General features: G+C 40.9%; 1 protein-coding gene across 13 annotated transcripts in view; it reads left to right on the forward strand.

Moving 5' to 3' along the window:
* Window positions 1-13649, forward strand: part of FOXP1 (forkhead box P1) — a 539690-nt gene that overhangs the window by 37842 nt on the left and 488199 nt on the right. Inside the window, exon 1 of one of the 13 annotated variants that reach the window (XM_080995728.1) lies at window positions 703-723. The exons of the other annotated variants lie outside the window; for them this stretch is intronic. The gene's annotated coding sequence lies outside the window, so the exon portion shown is untranslated. Of the gene's footprint in view, window positions 1-702; window positions 724-13649 lie in introns of those variants that run through there. 13 annotated transcript variants of the gene reach the window in all.

A 13649-nucleotide genomic window follows, 5' to 3' on the forward strand; every position in this document is an offset into this window, starting at 1 on the left:
AGCAATACGCAAGATTGGCCTGTGCTTGTCATTCCCACATTAGGGGTGTGCATGTGTGGTAAGAAGGCATTATCTGAAAGGTGTGAGGTTGCCTCACACCAACCAAGGAATGTATGTCTGAGTTGCAAACCAACCACGATGGGAAGTCAGAATTCATTTTTGATTTGCCGATTGTAGTCAGTTTGAGTGAAGCAAACCATGATTCTTGATTTGGATGTAACTCTAAGCCAAGGTACGGTGTTGTTCCCAGACAAGTTAGGGGAGGAGGAAAGCAGGAGTCATCTCCACATTCATGGTAAACCCATTAATTATGGTTTACCATGACCTGCAAACTGGTTCATTGTTCCCTTGATCAATTGCTGCTTTCAGATTATTATTATTTTTTAACTTCAAAGGAGCTCTTTGTCATGTGATCTCCAGCTGTCACATAATGAATTTGATAACATCATAATGTGATCAGCTGCATGGAGACATTGCTGTTGGTAAATGGAGGTGGGAGAGGAAATGCTTCCCCAGTAAAACCAGTGTGACCAGTTGCCACAGAATATGCGTGAGGGTGTGTTTTTGGATGCCTATCCCGCTGGAAGTAAAGCATTGTTGTCATATCTGTATTCTGATGTGGACACGAAAGCACACCATTGTTCTGCAGACTTGGTTGCCTCAGTGTGCTCTCCTCTTTTCCTACAATAGACATCCATTCGTGAATAGCTGGGTGCCTTTTTGGTAAAGTTTTTAATTATTTTTTAAAATCATTTTAAAAAGGGATGCATTTTGCGGGGCAGAAAATGTTCAGTCTATTTTGCCTCGGCATTATTAGTTTTACATGGAGCAGTGAATGAGATATTGCCTGTGAACATTTCGACTCTTTCAGGACACTCTCATTGTGAATGTGTGTGCTTGAAGGAAAAAAAAGGGGGTGGTGTGAGATAACAGCCATTTTTCACCCCCTCACCCTTTACACCCATTATCTGATTCTTTTCAGCTAACCCAGCATCTAGAGTGCAAGCTGGTGACTGCCACAGTATGTCTGAGAGATGGGCTAAATGCATTGCAATTTGATTCTGCCCCAAGGATCTTGGATGTTGTCATGCATTTGTCAATTCTGGGAGTGAGTTACTAATGAACTCAAGTTTCCCCACTTACTATCTCTTGTCTTAAATTATTTCTGCGCTTCAGAATCCCGTTTCTGACATTCTTTCAAAATGCAATAAGAAAAGTCAAAAATGCTGTAGTCTGCAGACTCTGACCCCTGCTCTGTAGTTTTTGCTTCTCTTAGCTATTAATCTAGCTGAAATTGCTGCTTTTGACTGTATTCTCATTTTATAATGCAAACACTTGTTATCTTTGCCATACAACAGTGTAAAGATACCCAGCATGGGTCTTTGCTCAGCCTCCAAAGAAGATTATTGCTGAGATATCTGTGTGCCTGCCTGCTTATAGTTCTGAGAAAGCTTGAGGGAAAGAATTGATTACTATTGGTAACTTAATTTACCGCAAACTACAGAGACACAAAGAGAAAGCTACTTCAAAAGCTTTTGGTTTTTACAAAAGGATATGCTCTAACTGTATTTCAGCAGGGTAGGATTTCAGCCACTTTCTTTAATATGGATTTGTGCGAAAGTAGTTGTGTTAAGACAGAAGGAAATGATAAGAATCTGAGGATTAAGATGTCAGATGAGAAGGGCAGTTGAGTGGCATGAAGCTGAGCAATGTTCAACTCTAACAAGCTTTCTTATAAACAGACCCTGGTTCCTCACCTAATTGCAGGTTGTCAGTGCTCGAGATGTTCAGCTAACAGTGCTCGAGATGTTCAGCTAACTGGGTTGGTTGGCTTAAAAAAAAAGTTCTTGGTTCTCTAGAACCAAGTTAATAGTTCCGATTTATTTTTAGATCGACGTTGTTCTAACATTCCCTCTCCCTCCCTTTTAGCACACAATCCATTCTATGGGCTGCTTTTTTAAATTTCTTGCTTAATTTTAATGGAAATGTTGCAAGCTGACATTCCTGCAGCATGCGTTACTTGATTTGGCTGACAATATTGGCAAAAGGAATAACCGAATTATTATTCAGTCATGGGTTTTTAACAGCCGCGAAGCAAGTGGATGTTAACTAAATGATGCAGTTTATTCCTTTCGTTCTTGCTGCCAGCTTGCCTATTGCAGAGAGACTGCCAGCTTTAAGTAAAGTGGTACCCAGATGGCAGTCGCATGACGCCCACTTGGTTACAGAACCTAAGCAGGGAATAACTCGGCAGCCAGAACAAGCTGTGGGTCAATTGAGGGGGAATGCCTGTTGCTTCACAGTTTTTGCATATGTAAATCTGTTAATGTTATGTCAGTGTTGTGCGGTCTAAACACAAGCGTTGCCTTTCTCTGGGGCCCAGATGAACTTGGACGGCAGCCCAGTTAATGAGGATCTAAGAGAGTAGCTTTTGAGAAGGCTGCTGCAGCCTGCTTCCTCAGTGTGAACTCATTGCTTCCTGGACGCACTCTTTTTCTCCTTAGCTGAAGTTTTTGCATGTAGGAAGTTCCCCTTGATAGGCTGACTCCATAATAGGATACGCAGACTTAAGATTTTATAAGGCTGGGCAAAGAGATTGTAGGAGTGTGCGCCGTGCATCTATTTTTAGTTCCCCAGCACTGAAGACAATTCATTTGGCCCGGGCTGCGTCTGCTTCTCTCACACTTTCTCTGTCTGACACACTTCTGCACTCTTTTCATCAACTACAGATGTGGCACACAGCCGTCTCAGAAAAGTCATGAACTGTGTCGTCTGCGCAGTTTTAACAGCCAACATCTGTTGCAGCAGCCTGATGGAAGCGGCATGGAAACAATTTTAAGGGAAAGCTCTAAAGTGTTTTAACTTTTGTCTGTCGTTCTGGCCTTTGGAGATAATTATTTGCAAATAATTGCATCAGTAGATAGGCTATAAAAATCAGATTGCAAATCCATTTGCCCATTAACAATTGAGGCGGGGCGGGGCGATATAGGTAAAAAGTTTTACTGTTGTTGTTGTTTAGGATTGGTAGCTCTTAGAAATCCGCTAAGAAGAAAGGAAAGCAAGGTTTCTCCTCAAATATACGTAAGAGGCAGGAGCCATAAACTGTGGTGCAAGTTAAAGGCTAAAAGTTACCCATTGCATTGGTGAGCAAGCCAAAGAAAATGATCCAGAAGGTATTGTAAAATTTATAACCCAGGTGAAAAGCATTAAATATGTTCATTTTTGGTGAAGTAAAACTTTCTAATGTAAACCATTTTGCAAATTTATATTCATTGCTCAGTACTTCTTAAAATATTAAGGGTCCAATCCTGCTAAATCTTGCTTGCTTGCGTAATCCCATTGGGTCTTTCTTATGCGAATAATCACTTGTAGGAACAACAACTGGGGCTGTATAGATTATTATATAGCCTAACAGGCATGGCTTGATTTCTTTCTCTTTACGTAATGTGGGCTGCATTTCAGTTTATTAGATTTAGTATAAATTTTCAAAAGCACCATAATGATTTAGGGGCCTGGGCCATCCAATTCTAAAATACCTATGGTGAGATTTATAAAAACAGAAATGAAAATTTTGACTTGTCCTAGGGCTGGATTCAACAACGTTGTTGCGCTAGGTGAAGCAGTGCAATGAGCCCCCCCCCCCCCCACAACAGGATTTCCCACCTCTCCCTGTGCACCCCTGTACTTTGCCATATCTGCTCTGATGGGTTGGGAGAGCTCTCAGAACAGTGTGAGGGAGGAACAGTCGCCTTAATGTGTCATTTAATTCCACCCCTAGAGACTTTATACAAAATGCTCAGATCCTGAGCAACTAATTCCTTGGAAATTTATATCCAACCTGTCAATGGAACTTGGTGGCTAAGTCACACTTACTGGCAAAGAATCAGCATGGGGTAGTTTATGTGCACATTACCTTTTCAGGGGGATTTGACATCTGTGCTGTGGTGTCATCTGTCATTGTAGAGGCTTTCCAGTGATATACAGTACTGCTAGCTATTGCTGACCAGTCAGCTTACCTAAGGGATAAAACCATATGGGCAAGATTCAGATTCTTACATGTATAAAGACTCCCATCTTCTGGGGAATGAAGCATTCTATGTGTGCATGTTGATGGGCTCTCAATATTTCTCTTGTTCCAAAGAAGAAAATAAGGGGCTCAAACAGTGTTGTATTCAGGTTTGGGTTCCCTTCTCACCACCACCATTAGGAATATTAGAAGAGCCTGCTACATCAGGCCAGTGGCCCATCTAGTCCAGCATCCTGTTCCCACAGTGTTGTTGTTGTTTAGTCAACCAGATACCAGTGGGAAGCCCACAAGCAGGTTCTGAGCGCACCAGCACTTTGCCCTTTTTTGCCTTGTATTTTTGGCCTCAGTATCCATTGGGAGGGACGCAGGTGGCGCTGTGGGTTAAACCGCAGAGCCTAGGACTTGCTGATCAGAAGGTCAGTGGTTCGAATCCCCGCGACGGGGTGAGCTCCCGTTGCTTGGTCCCTGCTCCTGCCAACCTAGCAGTTCGAAAGCACGTCAAAGTGCGAGTAGATAAATAGGTACCACTCCGGCGGGAAGGTAAACAGCATTTCCATGTGCTGCTCTAGCTCGCCAGAAGCGGCTTACTCATGCTCCCTCGGCCAATAAAGCAAGATGAGCGCTGCAATTCCCAGAGTCAGTCAGGGCCTTTATCCATTGGGATGGGGCGGGTGATAGAAGCTGTCACTCCTGCTACTCTCTCTTGTCATAGCTTTCCTAGTTAAAGGAGGTGGGTACGCTCCCAGAAGCGACATCTAGGAAGCTCCGACGGTTGGCTGTGGTCTCCTTATGAATCAATGATGAAGAGTGAAAAGAGGTTATGTGGCCCCAGCCCCTTTCCTCTGAGGGAGTGCTGTCCTCATCTTCAAATATGTTTTATGCCTTTTGTGTGTACTCTTCAGCAAGAACTGTTCAACCCTTACCATTGGTTTCGGAGGGCTAGCTTTGTTCTTTTATTTTCTTTTTTTAAAAAAAGTTCAAGGCTGCAGTCCTATACACGCTTAACCTGGGAGTAAGGTTTGAAGAACACAGTAGGTCTTCTGAGCAGGCACGCATAAGATTTTGCTGGAAAACACCTGTGAATTATTTTTAATTTTTTTTTTGTCTTAGAAATGTGATATGAAACGTAAAGGAAAATGAAAACGTGCAGCTAAACAATGGATTCTGCCATCTTTTCCCCCCTTTAAAATGTGCTGGTGATCTACTAAAGTGACATTAATAGTCCTGAAAGTACAGTTTTGGCTGATAGGAATATTCCCCCATTCATTGGTCTCCTCCAGCCTCAGTAGTTTCAATGACATTTGCTAGCATGGCACTCAGAAGAGGTGTGTGGATGCCTACTAGCATTTCAAGTCAATAGGCTTTGTTCTCTGGAACCAGATGGGTCTCTGCAAGTTTCTTTTCTTCTTCTTTCGTTTTTTAAAAAAAACTTTTATCCCATGCAATGTAATATGATCTTCAATATAGCCAGACATCTATCTGAATATTTACAATGTGGGAATAAACTCAAGGTTGAGGATATGGACCAGCAAGAAAAGACCGAATTCTATAAAGCACTTTAGGAGCTTCACAAAAGGTTTACCACTTAGAGAAATCTCATCATTCATGCCATCACTTTAGGCCTTGGCAATAACTTGTCTAGTATCTTCATGTAGTTTGAGCTAAAGTTTTTCAAAGACCTGCAGCAAATTGCTAATATAATTGAGGTAAATCAAACCATGCAGTGGGTTGGATATGGTGCATCAGTTCCGTATATTAATAGTGCACTACAGAACTCCCCACCAAGGCAATAATTGAGCAAATCGAATGTTGTGTTAGCAGAAATGGCATATGTGTTTCGTTTGGACTGGAGGAAGAAGAAGAGCATTTTCTTGGGAACGTCCAAATAAATCCTTCTGATGTACATTATTACTCTTTACTTCACTCTCAGTTATTCTAAGAACTTAATTATTGTTTGTAGCCATATTGTTTAATTTCCTGTGTTTTAAAATTATTGCCCTCCTCTCTATTTAGAACCCCACCACACACTGCTGTAGTTGCGCCTAGCACCTAGCCTGACATGGTAAGATAAATGTCTCTGCACCCCACCAATTGCCAGAGGGCCCTGCTTGTTCATTGGGGAAATAGTTGCCATGTATGTTTCAATCATTTCAGTGTAGTGTGCACAGGAACCCTGAAGGACAGGATAGAAGATAGGAAGAACTTACTGGTCCATCTAGTCCAGGCATAGGCAAACTCGACCCTCCAGATGCTTTGGGACTACAACTCCCATCATCCCTAGCTAACAGGACCAGTGGTCAGGGATGATGGGAACTGTAATCTCAAAACATCTGGAGGGCCGAGTTTGCCTGTGCCTGATCTAGTCCTAGCGGCCAACCAAAGGCCTATGAGAAGTCCAGAAGGAGGACCTGAGTGAATTAATGCTAAATAATGGATATATGACATGGACCTACCTTCCAGCTGCCATTTACCTCTTGCATGTAGGAGAGGGGAGAGTCAGATGCCATTCTGAGATGCTGACAGGCTGACTGTGTCTGCAGCAACTTAGTGCAGCCTGTATCATAACTGGTGTGTGATTGCAAAGAACACTGGTGGGTTCTATAGTCCCCAGAACAGCACCAGTTGCCTCCTTCATAACTGCTGAATTCTTTGCACATGGACGTTCATACCCACAAATACTGATTGCAGATTTACAGTAGACATAGGCCCCGAACCCAGTCAATCAATCAATCAATCAATCAATCAATCATCCTATCAATGTTACACATTTATATATTGTAAGTGTGTATACGATTCTTCAGTTGCACTCCCAGAATGGTTTATAAAAAGTTGCTGAAAGGCCATAAGAACGGCCTGCTAGATCAAGTCAATGACCCCATCTAGTCCATCTATCTAATGACCCCATGTAGTCCAGTATCTTGCTCTCGCAGTGGCTGACCAGATGCCTGTGGGAAGCTAGGGAGCAAAACGTGAGCACATTTCCCCCTCCATAGCTGACAGCAGGGGGTGATGGAAGTTGAGAAAATCTGCAAAGGGACAAAAGAGCCTCCCTCCTTGCCACTGACTGAATCCAAACTGGATCTTCTGCGGCTGCTTTTCCAGAAAAGAAAAAGGCATCAGGCTCTCCAAACACAAGTTGATTCAATTCTAGGGGACTCTTTGATCTCGGCTCAGTTCACGATGTAAATTACTTGCCTGTTGGGTTTTAAAATCCACCTTGTCCTTGAGGGTTGTCATGCAAATAAAACTGAAATGGGTGAAGTTTGTGCAATTTTAGCCTTTGGTGGGTTACACCAAGGGCTTTGAAAGGAGCCTTAAGAGACTACCTTGAAGAGAGCACCTTCACCGTCAGAGGCAGTATCCCTTTGAGTACCAATTGCTGGGAGTCACAAATGAGGAGAGTACTGTTGTGCTCGGGATTTGCTTGTGGGCTTTGCATGGACATCTCTGGGTGGTACCGTGAAACCTGGATGACGGAGTAGACTGTGGCCTTTGGCCTGATCCAGCAGTGCTCTTCTTGCGATCAAGGAAGCTGCTGAACAGTGCGAGTTGTCAAATGTCCTACAGCGGAATTATTTTCCCTGCCATGTTCATTGTAGTATCTCCCCATACCAAACTGCTTTTAAAGCCTTTTAAACAGTTTTTGGGGTTTTGGCAGTGGGAGAGCTGCTGTCGAGCTGTTGGCTGGGAAAAATACTTAGTGCATCTGGTGTACACATGTTTTTGGATTGTGGCCTATGCCTCCAGCTAAGTTTTGTGTGTGCATGCAAGTCCTTTAACGTGACTGCAGTCCTCCATATGCTTAATTGTGTTTGTGAAGCACAACGTGGCTGTATATGTACCTACATAAATGTATGTAGTCTTTTTCTTTCTTGGGAGTGGAGTGGAGCATATGTTTAATTTGCATGTTTTGACTTTATTTATTTATTTATTTATTTATTTATTTATTTTGTAAGCTACCAGAGATTTTTTTTTTTTGAAAGTTGTCTATTAATTTTCTGAATGCTGATCTCTGGATCACACCACTTATTATTGTTTTTAGTATTTTATACTAAAACAAGATTTTATTTTATTTTTGGTGGTTCTTTGCTATCTGTATATGGTTTTGTTGTATGTTTTAGAGTCTTTGACTTTTTGCTGTCTTAGCCTCTTTGAGTTCTTTATTGTGAACCACTGCAAGATGTGCTAGTATATAGTACGTAGTCTATAAGTTAACAGAATAAATGAATAAGTATCTCACGAGAGCAGAGAGGTTCAATAAGAAACTCTGTTGGCTATATGGCTCTTTGAATCCTTACTGTTTTATAGGAATATATTCCATTCCTATATATATATATATATATATATATATATTCTTCAAACTATTGCATTTCTTCAGGATGTTGAACATGCATGTTTTCTTCTTCCCAATCTTCAAAACTACAACACTATTACTGATGAATGTTTGTAGTATGTTGGAGATAAGATTTGAAAATAAGTTTGACTAATATTCTATACCTTCTCTTCTCTTTCTGATGTACACCCCCACCTACCAAGACCCACCCATCTTGTACAAAAGGTTTTTCAGGCAATTCATAAAGGTAGCTTTTCCACCATAATGTTTTTAGAATGTTAAATGGTCCATTCTTGTGTTTAAAACCACTATTATCCAATTTTACACTTTCAGGAAAAGTTGATTCTTCTTTACTTAAAACCAAGTTGAGACCATCTGTTTGTAGAACTGACTTCCCATCCCAGTACATCACAGAGAATCTTCCATTAAGATATTTGCATTGGGTATGAACTGAAAACAGATGCGAATTGTCCTTAGTGAAGAGGTGTGGAGCTATCCCATCAAATGACTATGGGTACTGGTTCCAGAATATCAATATCTCAGAAAAGAGAATTGTACGTAAAAATCCTTTTAGGCTTTCATCGCTTTGTAGGAGTGGGAGGGCACCCATCATAATAGGGATGCAAAATGTTAAGGGATGTTGAGATCAAAGGAATTTAGGGTTTTTTTTCTTGGCAGATGGAAAGCTTAGTAAACTTCTTTGTTAAGACCAAATAAGAAAGTGGGCTTTTAATCTTAGCATTAAATGATCTTAGGATGTGAAGTGATGGAATTTAATACCACATATAACATGTAGATGACCAGATCTTTTATAGTACATTTATTTCTTGACTGGCTCACCTTTATACACTAACTGGTTTAAGATGAATGATGCTGCTGCATTCCATCAGGGATCCATCTAGTCCAGCATGTATCCTACCTCAAAAAGCACCAGCTTCACATTTACTCAAAAGTTAAATGAATGACAGAATTGTGAAGTTGGAAGGGTCCCGAGGGTCATCTAGTCCAACCCCCTGCAATGCAGGAATCTCAACTAAAGCATCCATGACCAATGACCATCCAGCCTCTGCTTCCAATGAAGAAGAGTCCCCAACCTCCGAAGGGAGTCCATTCAACTCCTGAACAGCTCTTACCGCCATAAAGTTCTTCCTGATGTTTAGTTGGAATCTCCTTTCTTGTAACTTGAAGCCATTGCTCCTAGAGCAGCAGAAAACAAGCTTGCCCCACCCTCCATGTAACAACCCATTAAATATTTGAAGATGGTCATCATATCTCCTCTCAGTCTCCTTTTTACCAGGATAAAGATGCCCAATTCCCTCAACTGTTCCTCATAAGGCTTGGTTTCCAGACCCTTTTATCATCTTGGTCACTCTCCTCTCCACTGCACACGTTCCAGCTTGTCAATAGCCTTCGTGAATTGTGGTGTAGTGGTTAAGAGCGGTAGTCTCGTAATCTGGGGAACCGGGTTTGAGTCTCCGCTCCTCCACATGCAGCTGCTGGGTGACCTTGGGCTAGTCACACTTCTTTGAAGTCTCTCAGCCCCACTCACCTCACAGAGTGTTTGTTGTGGGGGAGGAAGGGAAAGGAGAATGTTAGCCGCTTTGAGACTCCTTAAAGGGAGTGAAAGGCGGGATATCAAATCCAAACTCTTCTTCTTCTTCTTCTTCTTCGTGAATTGTGGTGGCCAGAATTGGATGCAGTACTCCAGGTGTGGTCTCACCAACTCAGAATAGAGCAGGACTGTGACTTCCCATGATCAGGACACTACAGTTCTGTTAACGCAGCCTAGAATAGCATTAACTTTTGCTTGCAGGCTTTCTTGGAGGCATCCGGTGGGCCACTGTGAAACTGGCAAATAATGCACCCCTCTTCCCAGCCTTTCCCATGTTTTTTTTGTGTGTGTTTTTGTTTTTGCATATCTCCAACGTGATGCTGATGATTCATCTAAAAGTGTAAATGATTTCATTGTCCAGACTCAAGTTGTTTTGAGTATATACACAACAAATAGAGGATTTGGTCCTCAGAACAATCTCCTTGGATTTGTTTGTAACTGCTGTATATCTTAACACAGCCTTCACAAACTTGAGGCCTTCCAGATGTTTTCAACTACAGGTCCCATCAACCCCAGCTGACAGGGCCAGGTTTTATGGGAATTGTAGTCCAATACACGTGGAGGGTACCTGGTTGGCCACAATTGTCCTATGTTCTCAAGATGGCCAGAATATGTGTGTGTGTGTGTACACACACAAACACACACACACACACACACACACACACACACACACAACTCTGATTACAAAATACCATCTACTGAAGTGACAGACCAAGCAGGGTTCTGAACACGAGTCTCACATTTCCAGAAGTTCTTTCTACTCACAAAATACAAGGGTTGTTTGGTCACTGTTTAACTCTTAAATGTTTTCTATCACTTGCTAAGATTGTAATAACATATTTAATGCTTGGTCATTGGTGAAATGGATTGATGATGCTGGTATTTTTTCTCAAAAATTTTGAATTGATTTTTCCCCCCTTTGCAACTTAGGGGAATTTTCAGTTTGCATCAGAAAATGTTCTGATCCCCTAGAGAACAATATTGTTTAACATGCACATTTAAACAAAAGTAAGAACATTGAAACTGTCAAGCTTGCCTAATAGTGTATTTGCAACTGGCATCTATTCATTGTTACAAATGAACTTGCGAAATAAAAAGTTTTACGCAGAAAAATCAAGCATAAGTGACCCACATGCCTTATGCCAGCAGTGTTACAGTTAACATTTATTTTCCTTACATATAAATAAACCTCCTATATGTAACACATCCTTAAAAGTATTATCCAAAGTTAATTACTGACTGATGCACACATGCAAGATGCAAATCGTACTGATGCATTATTGTTGGGAATGTCAATTTTCAACAAAAAAATTTTTTTATGCTAACTTTAGCATTTGGAAATATAGAAAATTTCCCAGCACATCATGATAATATACTGTTGCCCATTTCAAACCTTCAGGATAGGTGGGAGATACGTTAAAAATAAATTCAAAAACCCCTTCCATGGATATAACTAAAAAAAGGTTGCTATTGTCTTTCTACCTCCAGTTGCTTAGAACTGCCATTCCATTAAACATGAAAGGGATATTTAGGCATTTTGGGTGCTCTGTGTGTGCGAGAGAGAGAAAAGAAGGAAAATAATTTGTGAGATACTATTGAGATACTTACTCGCTTTTCCAACATCAAGAGTTTATACTATTTTTAGTGGCCCAGTGAAAATATATTGACATGTGATATCCACTGAAAGTTGTGCAGATCACGTCTCCCTTTTGGATGGTACTTCACAGCTGTGCACCAGACAAAGCAGCTGGATTCCCTAAAGTGATCACTTCAGTTAATGTCCTCTGAAACAGAACCTGAGTCCCATTATTCCCTCCTCCACCCCACCCCCCAGCAAAAAAAACTTCTTACCACTTTTCGAAGAAAACCATTAAGTGCTTTGCAAATCAAATTGCTGTGAATCTGTTGTCTCTGCTCTTTGGCGTCTTCAGGTAGAGATATATGGTATATACACCACTAACCCCAAACTTCCGATTCTTTTCATATTTAGTGTTACCCTGTTTTCATTAGAAGAAAATAGTTTTGGCAGTTAACGCAGGGATCTGTGAAATTTCTTAAAATGCCAACCTGTCGGTTAATTGCTAAGAGTTTTGTTCCTGGAAATAATGCACTTTTGATTCAGTGATAGACACTTCCTTTAAAAAGGAGCCTGTTGTGTTGCACAGAAGCAACTTTCTTAGTCACCCACGTACAAAAATAGCTAGAGCTGCAATTGATTTTATTATGAGTGTCCAGAATAAACTCTGAAGTCTCCCAAGGCAGCCTGTGTATTCTATACTGCTGAAGAGGAAGGCGGTTTCTGTGGGGAGGAAAGTGAAATCTTTGCTGTTCAGCCTTCAATGTGCCAATTCCTAGTTAGGAGGTGCCCCGCCTTTCCTCCTCCTGTTGCATCTGATACGGAGGAAGGGAAAAGGTGGGACATGTTTTGGGAGTATCTGTTGGCACAAGGGAATGTATTTAGAAAGCAGCAGCAGGGTTGTTTTTATAGGCCTGTCTTGTGACTTCCTACCTTTGAAGGAATCTGTTCCAAATTTACATGTCAACACACAAACATTGCAAAATAAAAACCCTAACCCAGTTCGCCCCTTCCTAAAAATGTAATATGCCTTTGTAGAGTCCTCAGTTCTAACAGAGATCTATGGTTTAAGTTTACCCATAAATGCTCAGCTATTCTTTGTGGGCTTCTCCTTTACCCCCTTTGGTAGCACGAGAGAAGTATGAAAGCCCTCTGAGAAATTGGGTTATATATTATTGTCAATGAAGTTGGGGCTTTTTCAAACCTAAGTTAATCATGTCTATTAACTTCAGTGGGTCTACTCAGAGTAGGACCAGCATTGAATAGAAGCCTTAATTTTCATTCACGCCAAAATTCAATTTTCTTCTGAAGATGAAGAAAAGCACATTTGCTTTGAATATTACTTTAGCAAAATTTTGCTAGCAACTATACTTACTACATTTATTTCTCACAGGCTTTTTTGCCTTTTGCTAGCTACAGGACAGGCAGAAACTAAAGTTTTGAAGCTTTCCTCCCATGATCTCTGTCATTCAAAGCTATGTCTGTTGAATTTTTGCCTGCTATCTAACTTTTGAGGGCATAGAAATCTTTATAGAAAAAAGTGACATCTCTATTATCTGTTGCATTACTTTTTCACAAACCTTCTGAAATAAACACATTGTTTCAGTGTTTTTATTAGAAAAATGAGAAATAAAATGCTAGGTCTTTCTAGTAGACAACAGTAACCTTAGAGAACATATTCTACACCCACAGAAACTTGCTTTACAGAAATTAGTCTCACTGTTAGGTTGGATTATATTTGATGTTTTTCCTGTGTGTGTGTGTTCCATCAATAGCAAGTCTGCATTTATAACCACTGTTTGAAGAGGATGTTCCTTTTCCCAAAACACAGGCTTTGTTGGGATATAATGCCAAACCATAGTTTAGCGCTATGAAGACAAAGCTGTCTTCCCCTTCTCTAGCCCAACTGCAAGGAGGAGTTGAGAAAATTACTTCTTTTTTATGATTAACCACAGCTTCCCCTGGCAGCCAGAACTGGAAAACCTGTGATTATTTTTAACTATGGTTAATGGAAACAACTTCAAATTGCAGTTTATGAAACTGCTGTATGGTTTGCTTTCACAAACTGTTGTTAAGGTTAACCATGGTATACTGTATGCAT

This window comes from Podarcis pityusensis (genome assembly GCF_964106645.2).
Source record: "Podarcis pityusensis genome assembly, chromosome: 2".
NCBI lineage: Eukaryota > Metazoa > Chordata > Lepidosauria > Squamata > Lacertidae > Podarcis > Podarcis pityusensis.